At 46.6% G+C, this 18996-nt stretch overlaps 1 long non-coding RNA gene across 1 annotated transcript in view; it reads right to left on the bottom strand.

The window, feature by feature from the left end:
- Positions 1 to 1323: 1323 nt before the first annotated feature.
- Positions 1324 to 18996, bottom strand: part of LOC142245940 (uncharacterized) — a 38371-nt gene continuing 20698 nt past the window's right edge. Inside the window, exons 2-3 of the long non-coding RNA XR_012724821.1 lie at positions 16669 to 16842; positions 1324 to 1723 (exon numbers count right to left, since the gene is read on the bottom strand). This is a non-coding gene — a long non-coding RNA (uncharacterized LOC142245940). The remainder of the gene's footprint in view (positions 1724 to 16668; positions 16843 to 18996) is intronic.

Here is an 18996-nt window from a genome sequence, read left to right as displayed (position 1 = left end):
AGACAGTTCTCATGGCAAGAAGAGCCCCATCGGGTGATTTCACCAGTGCCCCAGCTGACTGATGGGTCGTGTGTCCGTAACCAAGGAAGGCCCAGCAGGATTTGATGAGACATGTGTGGGAGGACGTAGAGAGCGATGTTCTCGGTGTGCAGAGCACCGATACGCAGTTCGACCGGCCTGGTGATCCAGGAGATGGTGTCAGAGAGGGGTCTCCCATCCACAGAGGCTATCACGAGGGGTTTGGTGAGTGGAGTAACAGGCACCTGGTACTTGTCCACCGTGGCCTGCTGGATGAAATTGCCTGCTGCCCCAGAATCGAGGTACGCCTCAGCCGTGAACCGCGTCTCTCCCTTTGTCACTTGCACAGTCCATGTAACCGGGTCTGAGAGAGTCCCAGCACCTAGGGTGGCCTCTCCTACCAACCTAGGCTTTGGAGTTTCCCGGCCTCTCTGGACAGGAGCGTAGCAGGTGTGTGCCCTCTCCGCAGTAGAAGCAGAGACCCTTGGCGAGCCGCTCTGCTCCACGTTGTTCAGACTGTCGCACACGGTCGATCTGCATGGGCTCATGGACTGAGACACCAGATGCCGTTGACTGGAGTACGGCGGGCTTCTGCGGAGGAGAGGAATGCTGTACCGGACGTCTCTCACGGGACACCTCTTTGGACCGCTCCTGAAAGCGAATGTCCACTCGAGTCGCTAGGGTAATCAGGGCGTCCAGGGTGGACGGTACGTCACGACCAGCCAGCTCATCTTTGATTCGACCCGAGAGTCCTTCCCAGAAGGCGGCGGTTAAGGCCTCATTATTCCACCCGAGTTCCGAAGCCAAGGTGCGGAAACGGATGGCGTATTGGCCCACCGTCAGAGTTCCCTGACGTAACCGGAGAAGAGATGAGGCAGACGCGGAGGCGCGTCCGGGCTCGTCAAAGGTGCCACGAAAGGCCTGCAGGAACTCCTGGAGGTTCTTGGTCATAGGGTCCTCCTTCTCCCACAAGGGGTTCATCCACGCCAGTGCCTCGCCCTCTAGGTGAGACATTATGAAGGCGACCTTGGCTTGGTCGGAGGCAAACAAATGCGGCAGCTGCGTGAAATGGAGGGAGCATTGATTTATAAACCCCCTGCAGGTCTTGGGATCTCCGGCGTACCGGGGTGGTGAGGCCAAACGAAGCCTGGAAGCATCCGAGGAGGCTGCCACGGGAGCTGGGGCCGTGGATTGTGTAGTGGAGGCCTGAGGCGCTGAAGATGTGACCGATGCTTGTAGCGTGTTCAAGCGGGCGTCCACGGAAGTCATAAAGTTCAGCATGCGGGTCTGGACTTCACGCTGGCGTTGGAGTTCCTCATGCAAGGCCGCTAGTGCTTCGGCGGGATCCATGGCCTGTTCTTACTGTTAGGGCCAGGTGGATGGGCAGACCCGGGAGGTGGATCCACTGGGCCGAACTCCCCGATGAGGGCAAGGGGTCCGGTAGCCGGAGCACTATAGGTAGCAGGACAGTCCGCGCACAAGAGCACAATGGAGAAGTCCCTGGGACTACGGGGTCACTGAAGGTAGTCCGGGTGACGGAGCTCAGGTTCGGAAGCCGGGATGATGTCAGGCAGGGTCCGGAACCGTTGGAGCGAGATGACGGGTCACCGCAGGGAACAGAGATGGTACGGACTGTCAGGATGGCACACCGGCAGCGTTCGGAGTTCGGGATTCGGCAGGACCGGATGGCAATGCAGGATCGGCTCTAGAAGAGAGAGAGGTAAGTATCTCACAGGAACACAAGGAGACCTGACTCCTAGCTTGGGAAACACGAAGAACAGGCCCCGCCCCCTTGGACATGAAACCCCTTTATACCCTGTACCTGTGTGCTTCATTTCCTGTCAGTGGACACTGGCCCTTTAAGAAAGGGCCAATGACCGCGCGCGCGCCCTAATGCGCATGCGCGCGGCCCGGGTGCCAGAAGCCAGAGCAGGAAGCTGAGAGGAGGAAGCAGCAGAGCCGGGCTGGGGCTGGGAAGCCGACGGGCGCCGGGAGCGGGGACCAGGAGGCCTGGGAAGCGCGGGCAATGGAGGCTGGAGAGCGGGGAGCGTGGCAGGTGAGCCGGGGAGCGGAGCAGAGGACCCGGGGAGCGTGACAGATATCTAATCGTAAGATTCAGAGCACCTCTGTTATGAACGTAAACACTTTCACACATGGGTAACGGAAATGCGGAACACCTACTACATAGAGACAACATAATCGCAACCAACTGGTCCCTGTACAGACTATAATGAGCCTAGCTTCACAACTCAAAACACCAACTCAGACCTGACTCCCTAAAAGGCCGTCGAGCAATTTCTCATACCTCCTGAAGGACCAGGGGGAGACCACAACACACCGCCATTAATGGGAGAGGAAGATGTGCAGGAAGATACAAAACCCAGGGTGAGAAAACTAAAACACGCTCATATAAGGTAGAGGGGGAAAGTCCAAGAGCACTACAAGTAAGCGAATCAAGTAAAACCTCCCAAAAACCTAAAGGAGGTGAAAGGAAAAGGTGCTAGGAAGGAAAACATACCAATTCACTGCAAGAACTAAACCCAACAAGGTAAAATTCTAAGGAGAAGGACTGGAAGGCCTAAACACAAGTGCACCTCGAGGTATAGCCAGCAAGAAAGTATAGTGAAAAGATAACATACCCAGAATGTGATAGGACAGACCTAAACAGGAATATGAGAAAGACCTAGAGAGGAGGAAACCAAGAAGGGAGAAAAACACAATTGGAACCATCAGCATTTAGACAAGGAAGAAAAGGCAATAGTCCAGCAGACAGAGTAACCGATCATGCAGCAATAGGTCAATGGATTGAAACACCAAACCGAGTAGACACTTTCTGGCCAGAACCTGTGGATACATATCATTATGAAATAAAGAAGTTACCATTCAAAGAACTGGAAGATCTGCAACAAAAAGAACTATGATTTTCTCAAAATTGCAGCAAGCAGTCAAGTAAGTGACACATTGGTGGAGTCAGGGTTTTGGCCCTTACATAATGCTGCTTTCAAATGGGGTAGTAAAAGCGTGTTGAATAATTCCCTTTAATGGGAATGTCTCTTTTGTGTGATTTTAGTATTTAGACTGTAAATCTATGCTTTGCATTTCTGTTTAAGCTATTCACTTTTAAAAATGTCCCTGAGAAATTGGAGGAACACACTTTTATTCTGTATTGGCAGATAAAACATAAGGGAGTTAATTGACAAAAAAATATATATACATTTTTACCATACAGTTTAATGAGAGCCTTATCTGTGGCTTGGGTATAATATTGTTATCCTGTATTATTTATTCTTGCAGCATTTCAATAGAGCTTTCACAAACTCTGTCAATATCTAATCATAATGGGATGATTCCTTCTGTTTCAATCTACATCAAAGTCAACAGGTGAGTTACACAAGATAGGAAACTCCTGCTTATTTTTCTGCCCTTGTGGCCAGGAGCTAATCTGGAGGTCAGTTGCAGGATTTACCCATTGGAAGTCTAGGTTCCATCCCATCACTAATTTTAGAAAGAATTCACAACTTTAGAATCATTGAAACCTTCTAAATGAAGACTTGTTATAGAAAAGACCTATTACAAGCTGCAGCAACGTGTCAATCAATATTCCATATACTAAAGTGAACTACACTAGAGATCAAAATTACAGTACAACACACAATTTCTTAAATGTTAAGGTTATTGTGTAGTCCTATGTGATTATATCCTAACTAGAGATGAGCGAACCGGTCGCGGTTCGGCTCGAGCCCGGTTCGCCGAACTGAGGTCTGGTTCGATTCGGCGAACCGGTTCGGCGAACCACTCGAACCCATAGGAAACAATGGGAGGCAATCACAAACACATAGAAACGCATTATAAATGTACACATATAGTTAATAAACATTGCCATAACACTTACCTGTCCCCGGGATGCGTCCTGCACTCTGTCTCCCGCAACTTTTCCATCGGTAATCGCTGCGTCCTCCGGGAACACCAGCAGTGATGCAGGACCTATCGTGACGTCAAAATAGCCATGTGACCAGTCACGTGTCTATTATCTCATTGGCTACAGACTGGTCACATGACTATGACGCGTCATGCTAGGACCTGTCATTGCATCTCTCTGTTACACGGTGCACGTTTGTGTATCGCCGTGTACCGGCGACATGCACTAGCACACGGTCAACTCCCCGCTCTGCTTCCTCGTTCCCTTAAGGTACCGTCACACTAATCGACGCTCCAGCGATCCCACCAGCAACCTGACCTGGCAGGGATTGCTGGAGCATCGCTACACGGGTTGCTGGTGAGCTGTCAAACAGGCAGATCTCACCAGCAACCAGTGACCAGCCCCCAGCCAGCAGCGACGCATGGAAGCAATGCTGCACCTGGTAACTAAGGTAAATATCGGGTAACCAACCCGATATTTACCTTAGTTACCAGCGCACACCGCTTTGCGCTGGCTCCCTGCACTCCTAGCCAGAGTACACATCGGGTTAATTACCCGATGTGTACTCTGCTACGTGTGCAGGCAGCAGGGAGCCGGCACTGACAGCGTGAGAGCGGCGGACGCTGGTAACGAAGGTAAATATTGGGTAACCAAGGAAAGGGCTTCTTGGTTACCCAATGTTTACCGTAGTTACCAGCGTCCGCAGAAGCCGGCTCCTGGCCGGCTGACACAGCCAGTCAATAACGGAGATCACCGTTACATAGCAACGCGCTTGGTAGCGGTGATGGTGACGTCCCGCTACCAGCACGCAACGGCACCGGAATAACGTGATCGAAGCAGCGTTGCTATGGCAACCCGTGCCACTGCTTACAGCCGGGAGCCTGTGGTCACTCTCACAGAGTGATTTCTGCACGGAGCACAGCGTCCTTTCTCCCATGCAGCTGTGCTGTCTGATGGAGCAGAGCTGCATGTGTTGAAGGAGAAAGAAGACAGAAGAGCAGGATCGTGGAGGGCTGAGAGGGGGTAATAAAGATGGAATCTCTAATGTGTCTGCATATTTATTTCTATTAAAGTATTTTTTCTCTGTGTGGAGTTTTTTTTAACCCTTTATTGGAGATTCTTAATGGCCGGGTCAAACTTGCCTGACATTAAGAATCTCTGACTTAATACTAGCTAGTAAAACAAAGCTAGTATTAACTCATTATTACCCAGCAAGCCACCCGGCTTAAGGGCTGCTGGAAGAGTTGGATACAGCGCCAGATGATGGCGCTTCTATGAGAGCGCCATTTTCTGAGGCGGCTGCAGACTGCAATTCTCAGCAGAGGGGCCCAGAAACCTCGGGCTAACCTGTGCTGTGGATCCAATCTCCAGCTGCCTAGTTGTACCCGACTGGACACAAAAATGGGGCAAAGCTCACATCGTTTTTTTTTTTTTTTTAATTATTTCATAAAATTCATTAATTAAGTAAAAAAAGGGCTTCCCTATATTTGTAGTTCCCAGCCAGGTACAAATAGGCAGCTGGGGATTGGGGGCAGCCGTACCTGCCTGCTGTACCTGGCTAGCATACAAAAATATGGCGAATATCATGTAATTTTTTTTGTAGTTTTTTGGCAAAAAAAATAAAAAATGCTTCCCGGATTTTCCATTGCCAGTGAAGGTAACACCAAGCAGTGGGGGGTAGCAGCCAGTAGCTGCTTGGATTACCCTTAGCTAGCAATACAAAAAATGCAGTGGGAGCCCATATATATATTTTTTTAATTATTTATTTAAATAACTAAAAACAAAAAGGGCTTCCCTGTATTTTGATTGCTGGACATCACAGTGCTGTAAAAATTATTCTTTAAAAAAAATGACGTAGCGCTCGGCGGTATTTTTGATTCTCAGCATAGATAAAGCAGACAGCTATGGGTTGCCACCCCCATCTGCCTGGCGTTACCTTAGCTAGCAATCAAAATACAGGGAAGCCCATTCATTTTTTTTATTTAAAAAAATAGTTAAAAAAAAAAATGACGTTGGTTCCCCCATTTTTGATAGCCAGCTAGGGTAAAGCAGATGGCTGTAGCCTGAAAACCATAGCTGGCAGCTTTACCATGGTTGGGGATCCAATGTGGAGGTCACCCTAGGCTCTTTTTTTATAATTATTTTTTAATAATTACAAAAAAAAGTAGGGTCCCCCCCAAATTGGATCACCAGCCAAGGTAAAGCGGACAGCTGTGGTCTGGTATTCTCAGGGTGGGAAGGTCCATAGTTATTGGTCCTTCACAGCCTTAAAATAGCAGGCCGCAGGTGCCCCAGAATTGGCGCATCCACTAGATGCGCCAATCCTGATGCTTCACCCCAGCTCATCCCGTGCCCTGGTGTAGTGGCAAACGGGGTAATAAATGGGGTTGATACTAGCTGTAAAGTCACCTGACATCAAGCCCAGCAGTTTGTGATGTCATGGCGTCTATCAGATACCCGACATCACAAACTGTCAGTACTAACAAAACAAATAGACGAAAAAAAATGTATTTGAAAAAACACTCCCCAAAACATTCCCTCTTTCACCAATTTATTGTAAGGAAAAAAAATAAGGGGGTCCCACGATGACTCTGGACCGTCTAGAATATGGGGGGACACGCTCAGGGAACGTATCCCCCATTTTCTAGGAGTGCAGACCCTCCATGTGAGGAGTGTGGGTGCAATGAACTATTCTACATTTCCAAATATTGGTATTTGCTGATATTATTGCTATTCCACCTACTATGTATTGGGGATAGGATCTTGGAGATGGAATACCCCTTTAAGTCCAGTTATCCAGCTGAATGAATACTAAACAACAGAGCTCGCTATTTAGACATGTTTTCTTGTGGCGTATAACGGACTCTCATGTTTGGTAGTCGTTCAGCAGGGCAACAGAAATAGCAAATCCCTCCATTTGTAAATGTAGCATTGCTCTGCTGATCAACTATGTTCCTTACCTCATGAACAGGGCATTGCAGTAGCTTACAGATGCATGGTTACCGCCACTCACTGTGTCTGAACACAGGAAGCTGAGCTGACAGCCGCTCTGTGCATGTGGCAGCGTCTATTGTGAAGGAGGGGGCCGCGGGGGATCAACGCTGCACAGGTACCGTGGGACACTGGGGAACACCGGTGGGGTTATAGGGGATGACCTGGCAGGGCCTGGGGAGTTTTCTGTCGCATGTGTCATGGCACATGCGACAGAAATCAGAGGAGTTGGGTGAATGCGGCCGGCGCGCTGCTGTGCGCGTGCCTATCTTGGATTTTCGGGAGGGGGTCGGGGGGGGGCACTTTGGTGACACCGGGTGACTGGAGGGGACCGGGGAGGAGATTTATCTCTCATCTGACATGTTTGTTCATGCCAGATGGGAGATAAATAATTTTTTTACCGGCGCTGTCATTTACTGTAACATGATCACTGGTATACGGTGTATACTGGTGATCACGTGAGCGGGGAGTGGAAAAACTGGCCTGAATCATGATCTCCAGTGTCTCAGCTACCCCTAAAACCCCAGAGATTTTCTGATGCTGTGGGGCGCTATTCACTTATTTCTGCCTGCTGATTATAAACGGCAGATTAGAATAAGGCGACATTCACACGACCGATCCGTTTTTGCGGTCCGCAAAAAAACGGTCTGTTTTTTTCACAGGTGCATCCGTGTGGCATCCGTTTCCGTTCCGTATTGTTAGGTCCGGGTGGTGGATCCACTGGGCCGTGCACCCCACCGGAGGCCTGGGTGCACGTTAGCCGGAGCACTAGCGTGGCAGGCACAGCGTCCCACAGGGGACAGGTAGAACAGTCACTGGGGCTTCAGAGTTCCTGGAGACAGTGCAGGAATCCGGCACAGGTGCCGGGTAGTAATGTCAGGCAATAGTATTGATCACAGGACATGGCACAAGGGGGACCTGAGCACCTAGCTTTCAAGACAAGGCTTACAAGACACGTTGATCAGGCCCCGCCCACATGGCAAGGCCAGTCTTATATACCCAGCACAGCCTCATGTCATATCCTGCTGCAGCAGTGCTGGGCCCAGAAGACCAGGTGAGTGGGCGCGGCCCGACCCTATACAGAAGCATGAGTCAGACACATGAGACTGGGGACAGGACACAGGAAAGCACGAGCGGGAGCGGCAGCAGTGACCGGTGGACACGTGGACCGGATCAGTGGGTAAGGAGCGGTGCCGTGCAGGTGCGACCAGATCAGTGGGTAAGGAGTGGTGCCGGGATGGTGCCACCGGATCAGTGGGCAAGGAGCGGTGCCGAGGCATCGGGAGCGTGACACGTATGCGGTCCGTATGTCATCCGTGTGCCTTCCGTTTTTTTGGCATACTGCCAAAAAACTGAAGGAGGGAAAATACATAAATTTACCCAGGATCCATAGCTTCATTCTACATGAGGCGGTCACATGTTCACTCCAGTGCCATTTTCTACTGCTTTTCACAGCGTAGAGCGCTCTGGTAATTTTCTTGTGCTTGTACACTTCATATCAGTCTTTTCTGTCATTATAATAGCAGAAAGACACATAATGTCCCACTCTCCTGCATTTTGTAATTTTGCAACCTTTGGTGCCTTTCATGTGGCACTATGGGGTGCTTAGCCTTGTATTTACCAAAATAAATAAATAAATTTAAAAAAAAATGACGTGGGGTTCCCCCTATTTTTGTAGCTAACTAGGGTAAAGCAGACGGCTGCAACCTGCAGACCACAGCTGGCAGCTTCACCTTGGCTGGTAATCCAAAACTGAGGGCACCCCACGCTGTTATTTTAAAAAAACACGTAGGGATCCCCCCAAAATTGGACCACCAGCCAAGGTAAAGCAGACAGCTGGGGTCTGATATTCTCAAACTAGGGAGGTCCATGGTTATTGGACTCTCCCCAGCCTAAAAATAGCAGGCCGCAGCCGCCCCAGAAGTGGCGCATCCATTAGATGTGCCAATCCTGGTGCTTCGCCCCAGCTCATCCCATGCCCTGGTGCGGTGGCAAACGGGGTAATATACGGGGTTATTACCAGATGTGTAATGTCACCTGGCATCAAGCCCTGGGGTTTGTGAGGTCAGGCGTCTATCAGATATCCGACATCACCAACCCAGTCAGTAATAAAAAAAATAGACGACAAACACATTTTTATTTGAAAAAACACTGCCCAATACATTCCTTCTTTCACCAATTTATTAGAAAGAAAAACAAATCCAGGTCTGCTGTAATCCAAGCAGTTACCATGACGATCCATACCATAGTCACTGTCCAAGCCAATGAAGAACAGAATGTTCCCCATTGGCTGGGAGAGCAATGCAGTGACCTGAGCTAACATCAATAGGTCAGACCAGGTCACTGCAGGGCATGACCAGTGCTGCTGTCAGGAGCGAGGTACATTACCTGCGGTGACGATCTACTGCACTGCTGACAGCAGACCTGTCACTGAGTTCAATGACCTTCACAGCCAAGTATCACAAGAGCCTGTGATGTCACCGCTAGTGACAGTATCAGGCCCCAGTGAGAGGAGATATGACAAGCGGCGGCCATGGAGGACAGTGACAGCGGGAGGGCGGGACTTCATCACCACAAGTAATCCGAGCGGGGTAATGCGTGCCGAGTGCGAGGTGGGCGGAGCCTAGCGGGGCCATGTGTGCAGAGTGCCAGGTGGGTGGAGCCTAGTGGGACCATGTGTGCAGAGTGCCAGGTGGGCAGAGCCTAGCGGGGTAATGTGTGCAGAGTGGCAGGTGGGCGGAGCCTAGTGGGGTAATGTGTGCAGAGTGCCAGGTGGGCGGAGCCTAGCGGGGCCACGTGTGCAGAGTGTCAGGTGGGCGGAACCTAGCAGGGCCATGTGTGCAGAGTTCCAGGTGGGCGGAGCCTAGCGGGGAAATGTGTGCAGAGTGCCAGGTGGGAGGAGTCTAGCGGGCCATGTGTGCAGAGTGCCAGGTGGGAGGAGCCTAGCGGGGCCATGTGTGCAGAGTGCCAGGTGGGCAGAGCCTAGCGGGCCATGTGTGCAGAGTGCCAGGTGGGCGGAGCCTAGCAGGGCCATGTGTGCGGGCGGCGGAGTGCAAAGTGGGTGGAGCCTAGCGGGGCCATGTGTGCGGGCGGCGGAGTGCAAAGTGGGTGGAGCTTAGCGGGGCCATGTGGCGCTGAGGACATCAGTGTCGTGGACTGCATGGCTGGGGTCAGGTGAGTGTGAGTGTGTGTGTGTGTACATGCCGCGTGCAGGAGGGGTTGGAGCGAGCTGAGCAGGGAAGTGTCGGCTCCCTGCACACGTAACCAGGGTAAATATCGGGTTACTAACCAAAGCGCTTTGCTTGGATACCCGATGTTTATCTTGGTTACCAGCTTACCGCAGGCTGCCAGCCATGGCTCCCTGCACACTGTAGCTGTAAAAAGCCACGCTTTTGCTGATAGAACTGTTCTCAAACATAACTCGAACTGTCGAGCTTTTAGCAAAAAGCTCGAGTTCTAACTAGAACACCCCCAAAATCACTCGAACCACGAACCGCGCTCAACTCTAATCCTAACATGAGTAAATTCGCAGTATTTTAAGCTTATTTCATAATAAAAATGTAAATTAGATAAATTAAAAAGAACACTGATCAAAATTAGGGAACACTTTCAGATTCCTGCAAGTTATTGGTGTTAATGTGGCACCCGGTGCTAATTTTGTTAAATATCTGAAAAACCCTATTCAGCTGGAAGCCTAACTTTCCAGTTTGCACTGACTTTGCAAAAATGGTGTGCCGCTCCAAGTGACTGAAACCCTCCAGCAGACATTTGTCCAGATGAAGGTCAAAGGGATGACCCTATCAGCCAAAGCAAAAGAATTTGGTCTTTCCAAGTCTGTGATTTTGAGAATTTTGCATCTTTACAGCATCACAAACTCTTTTAGGTCACCCAAGAAGGTTGGTCGCCCTTGAAAGACAAATGCAAGAGAGGACAGGATAATGATATGACTCTCCATGGGTAATCGTTTCAACACTGCAGCTGAAATTGCTCTCCAGTTCAGCACTGAACAGGGTAAGGATCTGTCTCATCATACAGTGTCATGACGTTTAAGAGCATTTGGACTGAAAGCCCACTCTGCAGTGACCAAACCTCAATATCATAAAGAATCAAAAATCTAGACTCACATTTGGTGAGGAGCATGTTGTGTGGAATGAGGAGAAGTGGTCCACAGTTCATTTTAGTGATGAAATCATGTTTAATTTATTTGGGTCAGATGGGAAACATTAAGTTTGTTGACAAACTGGGGAAAGACTGAAACCAAAGTGTGTTAAGAAGTCAGTAAAAGGTGGTGGTGGAAGTGTCATGGTTTGGGGAATGTTTTCTGCAGCAAGAGTTGGACCTCTCATACAGCTACATGGTGCTTACAAGTGTGTATCAGAAGCTTCTTCAACAACACGTGGTTCCTTACTTGCGTTCAGCACTCAATCAGCCAGCAATTTTCATGCAGGACAATGCCCCCTGTCACACAGCAAAACAGGCAAAGCAGTTCCTTGGAAGAGAAAACATTGAAAAAATAAAATGGCCGGCCAGAGTCCTGATTTAAACCCAATACAAAACCTCTGGGAAATCCTTGGTGACAAAGTTATGGGCAAAAAACCCACAACAGTCAAAGAACTGTGGAAGAGACTGGAAGAAGAGTGGACCAAAATCACACCAGAGAAGTGTGAGACTAGTGATGTCTTGTGGCCGCAGATGTGTTGAAGTAATTCAAAGCAAAGGCCTGTACATGTTCTACTGATTGGTGACTGTTGGTACCATTGCTGTTCTGTAATTATGGTCATCACGTTTTGGGGAAAATAAAGGGTTTATGGTGATAAACTTTGGATCTTTTGTAAAACACTGTTCTAGTGGCATGGTGTATTCCTTACAAAAAACCTTGAAATGTTGATCAATGTAGATTACATTATTTCTGAAAAATGCAAGCGATCAGACATTGGGCTCTAATTTTGATTTCCAGCGTATGTGCACATGTAATTGCGCCTAATGATGAGTGTGAGGATTAGGGTACGCTCACACGAGCGACAAATACGGACGAGAGCAATGCGAGAAATTCTCGCATTACACTCGGACCAATGTTATTCTATGAGTGCGAGCTGTTGGTCAGCTTTTCTTGCATTCAGATTCTGGATGTGAGAAAAGCGGCAGCATGCTGCGTTTTGCTGCTACCGCTGTATCTCTTGCACCCATTCAAGTGAATGGATGCGAGAGATACATCGGACTGCACTCGGATGTTATCCCAGTGCAGTGCGATATACGCACAGGCTGACAGTGGAGGAGATGGGAGGATTAACCCCTCCCTCTCCTCCGCAGCGCCCGCACTCAGCTACACAGCTGTGACCCGATCGCAAGATCGGGTTACAGTCACATGACACTCGGCTCACGCTCGCAGCAGAGCCTGAGGCGGGGGACATTAGCATATCGCATTCGATGCTCTCGCATCGGATGCCATACGCTCGTGTGAGTCCAGCCTTAAAATGTGATAATATGATGATATTTAACTAAAATCTGCCCTGATTGCTAATGAAAGAGCACAGGGAAGAGAACACATACAGGTGTGTTTACAGGTTAGTATTTTTGGGCAGGGTAATAGTTTTTAGCACATGACTGGATTATGGAGGCTCACCTCATGAAGTTCTGCAGTTTTTGACAAAATTGCAGCATGAAGCTTATCTGGATTGGATGTAGGCTGTGTCTATCTGTCTTTTTAAAGGATGTCAGCCTTGTGACGTGTGAAACTCAAAAGTAGAAGACAACTACAGAAACTAAAACGACATTTGTAGATCTCAAATTGGAACATCAAGGGAAAACCGTTATTTTTCGCCACGCTTGTCATCACTCCAGAGACGGAAATTGATACATCCAAGTCTTTATTAAGCACGCTATATACAGGTCAACGCATTTCTGGGGTCGAAGCCCCCTTCTTCAAGACAAAAATAGCACTGACAACGATAGTCATTGACTATCCTTGTCAGTGCTATTTTCGTCCTGAAGAAGGGGGCTGTGCACACCCCAAAACACGTTGACCTGTATATAGCGTTCTTAATAAAGACTTGGATGTATCAATTTCCGTCTCTGGACTGCTGACAAGCGCGTCAAAAAATATCGGTTTTCCCTTGATGTTCCTATCTGCCTAATTCTCCGGTGTGCAGCTATCTCCATCATTAGATGTTCTTCCAGATGTTGTGACCTTTTACTACCCCTACAGCTGAGTACATTCCTCCATCTCTTCTCCTCTCATATACTGGGTAAGACCCTATTGCACCTCTCTGTCCACAGGTTCTCTCTTTTATTTGTAGGTCTTAGAAAGACAACAGCATCACCGTGAATGGCGTGTTGAAGCAAGTCTTAAGCCTGCTTTACACGAGACGATAGATTGTGCGATAGCACAATCGATCGTACCCGCCCCCGTCGTTTTTGCATCACGGGCAATTAGTTGCCCATGGTGCACAAAACTCGTTTAACCCACGTCACACGTACTTACCTTCCGGACGACCTCGCTGTGGGCGACGAACGTCCACTTCCTGGAGTGGGCGGGACGTTCGGCATCACAGCGACGTTACACGGCAGGCGGACAATAGAAGCGGAGGGGTGGAGATGAGCGGGATGTAAACATCCCGCCCACCTCCTTCCTTCCATTAAGCCGTCCGGTGCCGCGGGAGGCAGGTAAAGCTGCTGTTCATCGTTCCCGTGGTGTCACACGGAGCCACGTGTGATGCCATGGAAACGATTAACAACCGCCGCCATTTTAATTAAACAATTATATGAAACCTAGCGACGAGTACACGACTCATGATTTGTGAGCGATACTGCGTCGCTAGGAGGTGTAACACGAAACCACGTCGTGCGGTATGCCGGATGTGCGTAACGAAAACCGTGACCCCAACAACATATCGCACAATCTATCGTCTCGTGTAAAGCCTGCTTTAATGTCTTAATAAAGTCACAATACAACACATTTCTATGCTCAAGGGCCTTCATTTGAGTAAGAAAGATGCCTTATGTACTATGATCCAGGAGGTATGTCCACTCAGAACTTCCAATATAGCTTTCATTTCCCCCCCAGCCAACGTAATATGATCGACACAGGGGCAGGTATATCATTAGTGCAACATGTGCAGTCACACGGGGCCCAAGACATAAGGGAGCCTATTTCCACCTCGTAAAGTAGGCATAATTGTGCATTATGATGAGCTATTGGATTTCAAAGGGCTCAATTACTGTCCTTGCACAGAGGCCCTCTTCTGTCTGTATCCGAAAGTGGATTGAAAAGTCTTTTATTTATGGGTTAAAAAGACATAAACTTTGTGACAGATTCCCTTGAAGCATTTAAATTCCACTTTGCAATGACCTGTGTGTCTTGCAGGTAAAGATTTTACACAAAAAAAGAATTTCCGCGCAGTTGCGTAATGCACCAGCTATGTGACTGTGGATAATTATTCCATTTCAACATACTTGTGAAAACAAAGATGGGAAAACAAAGATTCAACAATTATGGATCTAATTACAGAATTTCACACTGATTGTAATATAGTATATTGCCTTTTATAGTATATGCATTATATAATTAATAGGGATGATCGAATACTTTGATTATTCGGCTTTGCGAATATTTTCCAAATAACTCGCTGCTATTCGACTATTCGATGCACAATGTAAGTCTATGAGAAGCCTGAATAGTTCCGAATAGTTGTTATTCGGGTTTCCCATAGACTTACATTGCGCATCGAATATTCGCGAATAGTCGAATAGCGGCGTGGTATTCGGAAAATATTCGCGAAGCTGAATAATCGAAGTATTCGATCATCCCTAATAATTAACAAACTATTTCCACTTTCAAAACTAACTATCCTGATCAGTAGCTAGGAGCTGTTCTGGAGTACGCTGCAGTGCCCGTGACTTATTGAATGAAGCTGGGTAATGGATCTCCTTTCAGTGTTTACATTTTGCTATCACCGGAACTAATAACAGCAAATCGGTGGGGCTTCGAGATGTTGGATCCCCATAGGGCTATCAATTTCTTCAGACTGGAAAACCCCGTAAGAGAACGAGTAAGGAGTAAAAGTGAGCGGCTGTGTCTTCAAACTGAAGGACATGCTGTCTGTTTGTATTGTAGGTGAAAGGCTGAGGAGGTTCTCTGTCCCTCAGGGCCAGCCGGTAGATGCGTTGAAGTCTAGTTGATCAACAGGCATGGATGTGGCTTGATTGCTCAGAAAAAAAGGAATAGGTGAAATACAGTGTAAAGATGTTGCCTCCTCTCTGGAGTTCTCTTGAAGGCCTCAAGTGTGACCTCATCGTACTATAGTGCTTTAGCACACTGGACTGTGTATCTGGAGAAAATGAATGAGTGGATAGAACTCTTGAGTTCAAGGTCTCATTAAAGAAAGGAGATCTGGTCAAAAAGGCATTCCTCTTAAGAGAGGGATCTGCAAGAGGGATTGTCACTAAATACATGACAAAGATTGAGTGATTGGTGTAGGAGTGTCTCAAAACACCGATCTGGTTGTGACCCGCTGACAAGCAAACAATGAACTATTTTTGTGTCCTATTGTTTTGCACTACAGTATTAAGAAATCCTGTAACTTTTGTATGAAGTGAAAGACTCTGTGGCTTCTGAGTGTTGAAGCTGTTAAGCAAGGTGTGCCCTCTTAAAGCGACAGTAATAAAAAAAAATGTTCTTCTGTCTACAGTTGTGTTCAGTGACTATAGAACTATTTCAACTACATTATTCTGTTATAGTTTTTTTTAGAAGAAAACCTTTCAGGAGAACTTCATGTTTAAACATTTAACACCAGCATATGTATTTGGAAAAGTTCTGAAATACATTTTTATAAAAAAAGAATTATGCAGATAAGGTAAAAATCCTGCACAGTATGAATGATTTCAAAAAGAGAAATGTAAATTAATAGTTATATTTTTATCAATGCATTTAATTTGCATTTAAAACAGCATCAAAGCATCATCTCTTTTAGGCAGTGGTGTAACTAGAGTCCGATGGGCCCGAGTGGAACCCAATTTAATCTAGGCTCCTCCCCCCTGCATGTTGGTCAGATCTATGGCTCTTTATAGTGTTCTAAATCCTATAAGAACGTACATGTTGCCATCCCCCCATTATGTGTTAATGTCCCCCATTCTGTACTAATTTCCCCCATGCTGGGCCTATTCCTGGTATATATGTCCCCAATCCTGGGCCTCTTTTATATTTGGCCCCCATACAGGGCCCCTTCCTTGTATATATGTTCTCCATCCTGGTATATCTGTCCTCCATCCTGGTATATATGTCCCCCATCCTGGGCCTATTCCTGGTATGTTTGTTACCTATTCTGCCGCTGTTCTTTAATGCATTTATAAACCCCAAACATTCTTCTGACCTTCCCACACTCCCACATTGTGCAGCATGCGGTCTGTAGTTGGCGCTGAGGCTGGCAGTTGACATCAGAATGCCTACTATGGGCTACGTACAACATCACTGCTATGTGCCACCTGTGACTGGCTCACCGACGTCATCTGCTAGCCAATTATTGGCCAGCAGTGTGTATTGCTGTGTAGGTCCCTGCGAGTCTCTGTGCAGCAATACATTTCAGCTGAATATGCATCCTTGGAGAAACATTCAGCTGAAATAGGAGCTGGTATCGTTGGGATCCCCTTCTGCACGGGCCCAGTCACAGTCACACCCCTTGAGACCATGATCATTATGCCCCACTTTCTATGTACACTTGAATGCAGTTTTTGAAGGAACTTACCATGAAGCTTGTTACAATCATCAGGTAAAAAACCTTCAGACTCTTCATGTAGGCCCATACAGACTTGATGATGTTGAGATCAGGGCTCTGTGGGGGCCATATCATCACTTCATGGACGCCGTTCAACTGAAGGTAGTTATGATATTGCCTTTTATGTTTGGAGTAGTTGTCCTGCTGCAGAATAAATTTGGCTGATTATAACAGTTCACTTCCAACCCCTTCCTGCACAGTGGCCTCTACATATATCACAACTCTCTGATAGGAAGCAATACTTACATAGTAAGGTTTAAATAAAAAAATAACATGCAACGTTTTTGTACATAATCCTCTCACTTTTTGGCATTTTATTGCACCCTCCCCTTTGATCTTTGACTGGGTACAAGAAACCCCTTGACATCTTTTTGGGGAGTCAGTTCCAAGGTGATGTTTTGAGTTGCACGGCTAGGGTCTTTCTAGTCTGTACAGGGACAAGTTGGGGGCAGCGAATCCCTGTAGTAGGTCTTCCCTCTTTCCATTACCCATTTATGTTTATAACATACAGCACCATAACCTTCATCAGCTGTATTTGTCACATGACGGTTGCAAAAAACATCATACATATCCTATTATCTATAATGGAGGTCTATTTAGTTTCCATTACGGTATCCGCCAAATGTTCAACACCTTAATTGAAGCAAAATGGATCCCATCATACTGTAGTTAACCTATATGAAAAAAGTAAGACTATATTGAATATCCACATATTTAATCATATATACTCACAATCAACTTGTTATAACATAGAAATTCATAATATGTGGATTATCAGGACTATCAGGACAATCGCAGACATAATGAGAAAAAGGGGGAGAAAGAAGCGATCAGGAAGTCCAAAATATGTGTAAATATTTTATTATCAAGTGAAGGGTTAAAACACCATAAAAACTAATAGCCGGGTGACAAATCTCTTATAGATGCCAATTTGTTACAGGTTGAAAATTGCAAACAAATTCAATCAGACTGTTGAAAAAAAGTGAGGTTATGCCATAGGTAAAAAACAATGTATTCCTATAATATACTGATTATATCAGATTTACCCCACAAATTTTATTATTTTAGTCAAAAGCAATTCATATGTTGGGAACCGCACCATATCAGCCTCCCATTAGAATATCTGATATATATCCATATATTATCAGAAAAAACAGATCACAATCTGCAACCATTCAAGAATAGTAAAGATGTATAGGTATGTATCAATCCATATATTTTCTTTGTAGACACCGTACTAAAAGCCAGTTTGATTAAGGTAACCAGCACATGTATACAGAATATTAGTGTTTTAACATATACATATAGCTATGCAAGAGATGTAATAAATAGTGGGGTGACTAGGGGTTGATAAAGTAAACTATAGCTTAGTGGTAATTAATTATAAGAACTATAGCTGCATTCATGAAATCAATTAACACTACACTGCAGTTCCATCACAGCTAAAGCTGGGTTTACACACTGCAACATCGCAAAGGACATCGCTGTAACGTCACCGGTTTGGTGACGCAATAGCGACCTCCCTAAGTCTCTGCTAAGTCTCTGGTGAGCTGTCAAACAGGCAAACCTGGCCAACAACTCAACAGCGATCCGGACCTGCAGAGCGACCTAGCTGGTTGTTGGGGACGTTGATAAGCAGCCTTTTGAAAGGGAAGTTGCTAACAAAGTCGCTGCAAAGTCTTCACACACTGAAACTTCATGCTGCACAGTGGGAAACAAAGGACCTAGGAATGGTCCTGAACGATTTGTAACGATTACAACTTCACAGCAGGGGCCGGGTCGCTGATAGGTTTCACACACTGCAACATCGCAAACAACACCGCTATTGCGTCACAAAACCGGTGACGTTACAGCGATGTCGTTTGAGATGTTGCAGTGTGTAAACCCAGCCACAACCAAGTCATCAAGTGTATGATAAGAGGATTTAAATAGATTAAGATAACAATGATATCTAATTCGTGCTGCTATATTTGGACAATATGTGGCCATCAGTATCTAGATAGAGCTAGCAAATGACGGCAGTATTTTAAGACGCATCACTGCAATCCCTGTGCTGGCAGCAGTGAAAAATGAATACCGTGATGCGGATATATCATTAAGGAACAGGCTTTTCTATATACACACCCGTAATTAATTAATGCGCTATAGTAGCATAAGACTAACATGTGCTGGCATATATACACATTAGTTATGTAAGATATATAATATATAATATCAGGGTGACTAGAAGTTAATAATACCTGATACAAGTAGTAGTATTTAGTAGGTCAAATATACCTGTCAGTATCTAGATAGAAC

Source organism: Anomaloglossus baeobatrachus, chromosome 7 (assembly GCF_048569485.1).
Source record: "Anomaloglossus baeobatrachus isolate aAnoBae1 chromosome 7, aAnoBae1.hap1, whole genome shotgun sequence".
NCBI classification, from domain to species: Eukaryota; Metazoa; Chordata; class Amphibia; order Anura; family Aromobatidae; genus Anomaloglossus; species Anomaloglossus baeobatrachus.
This window is presented reverse-complemented; position numbering and strand designations above follow the sequence as displayed.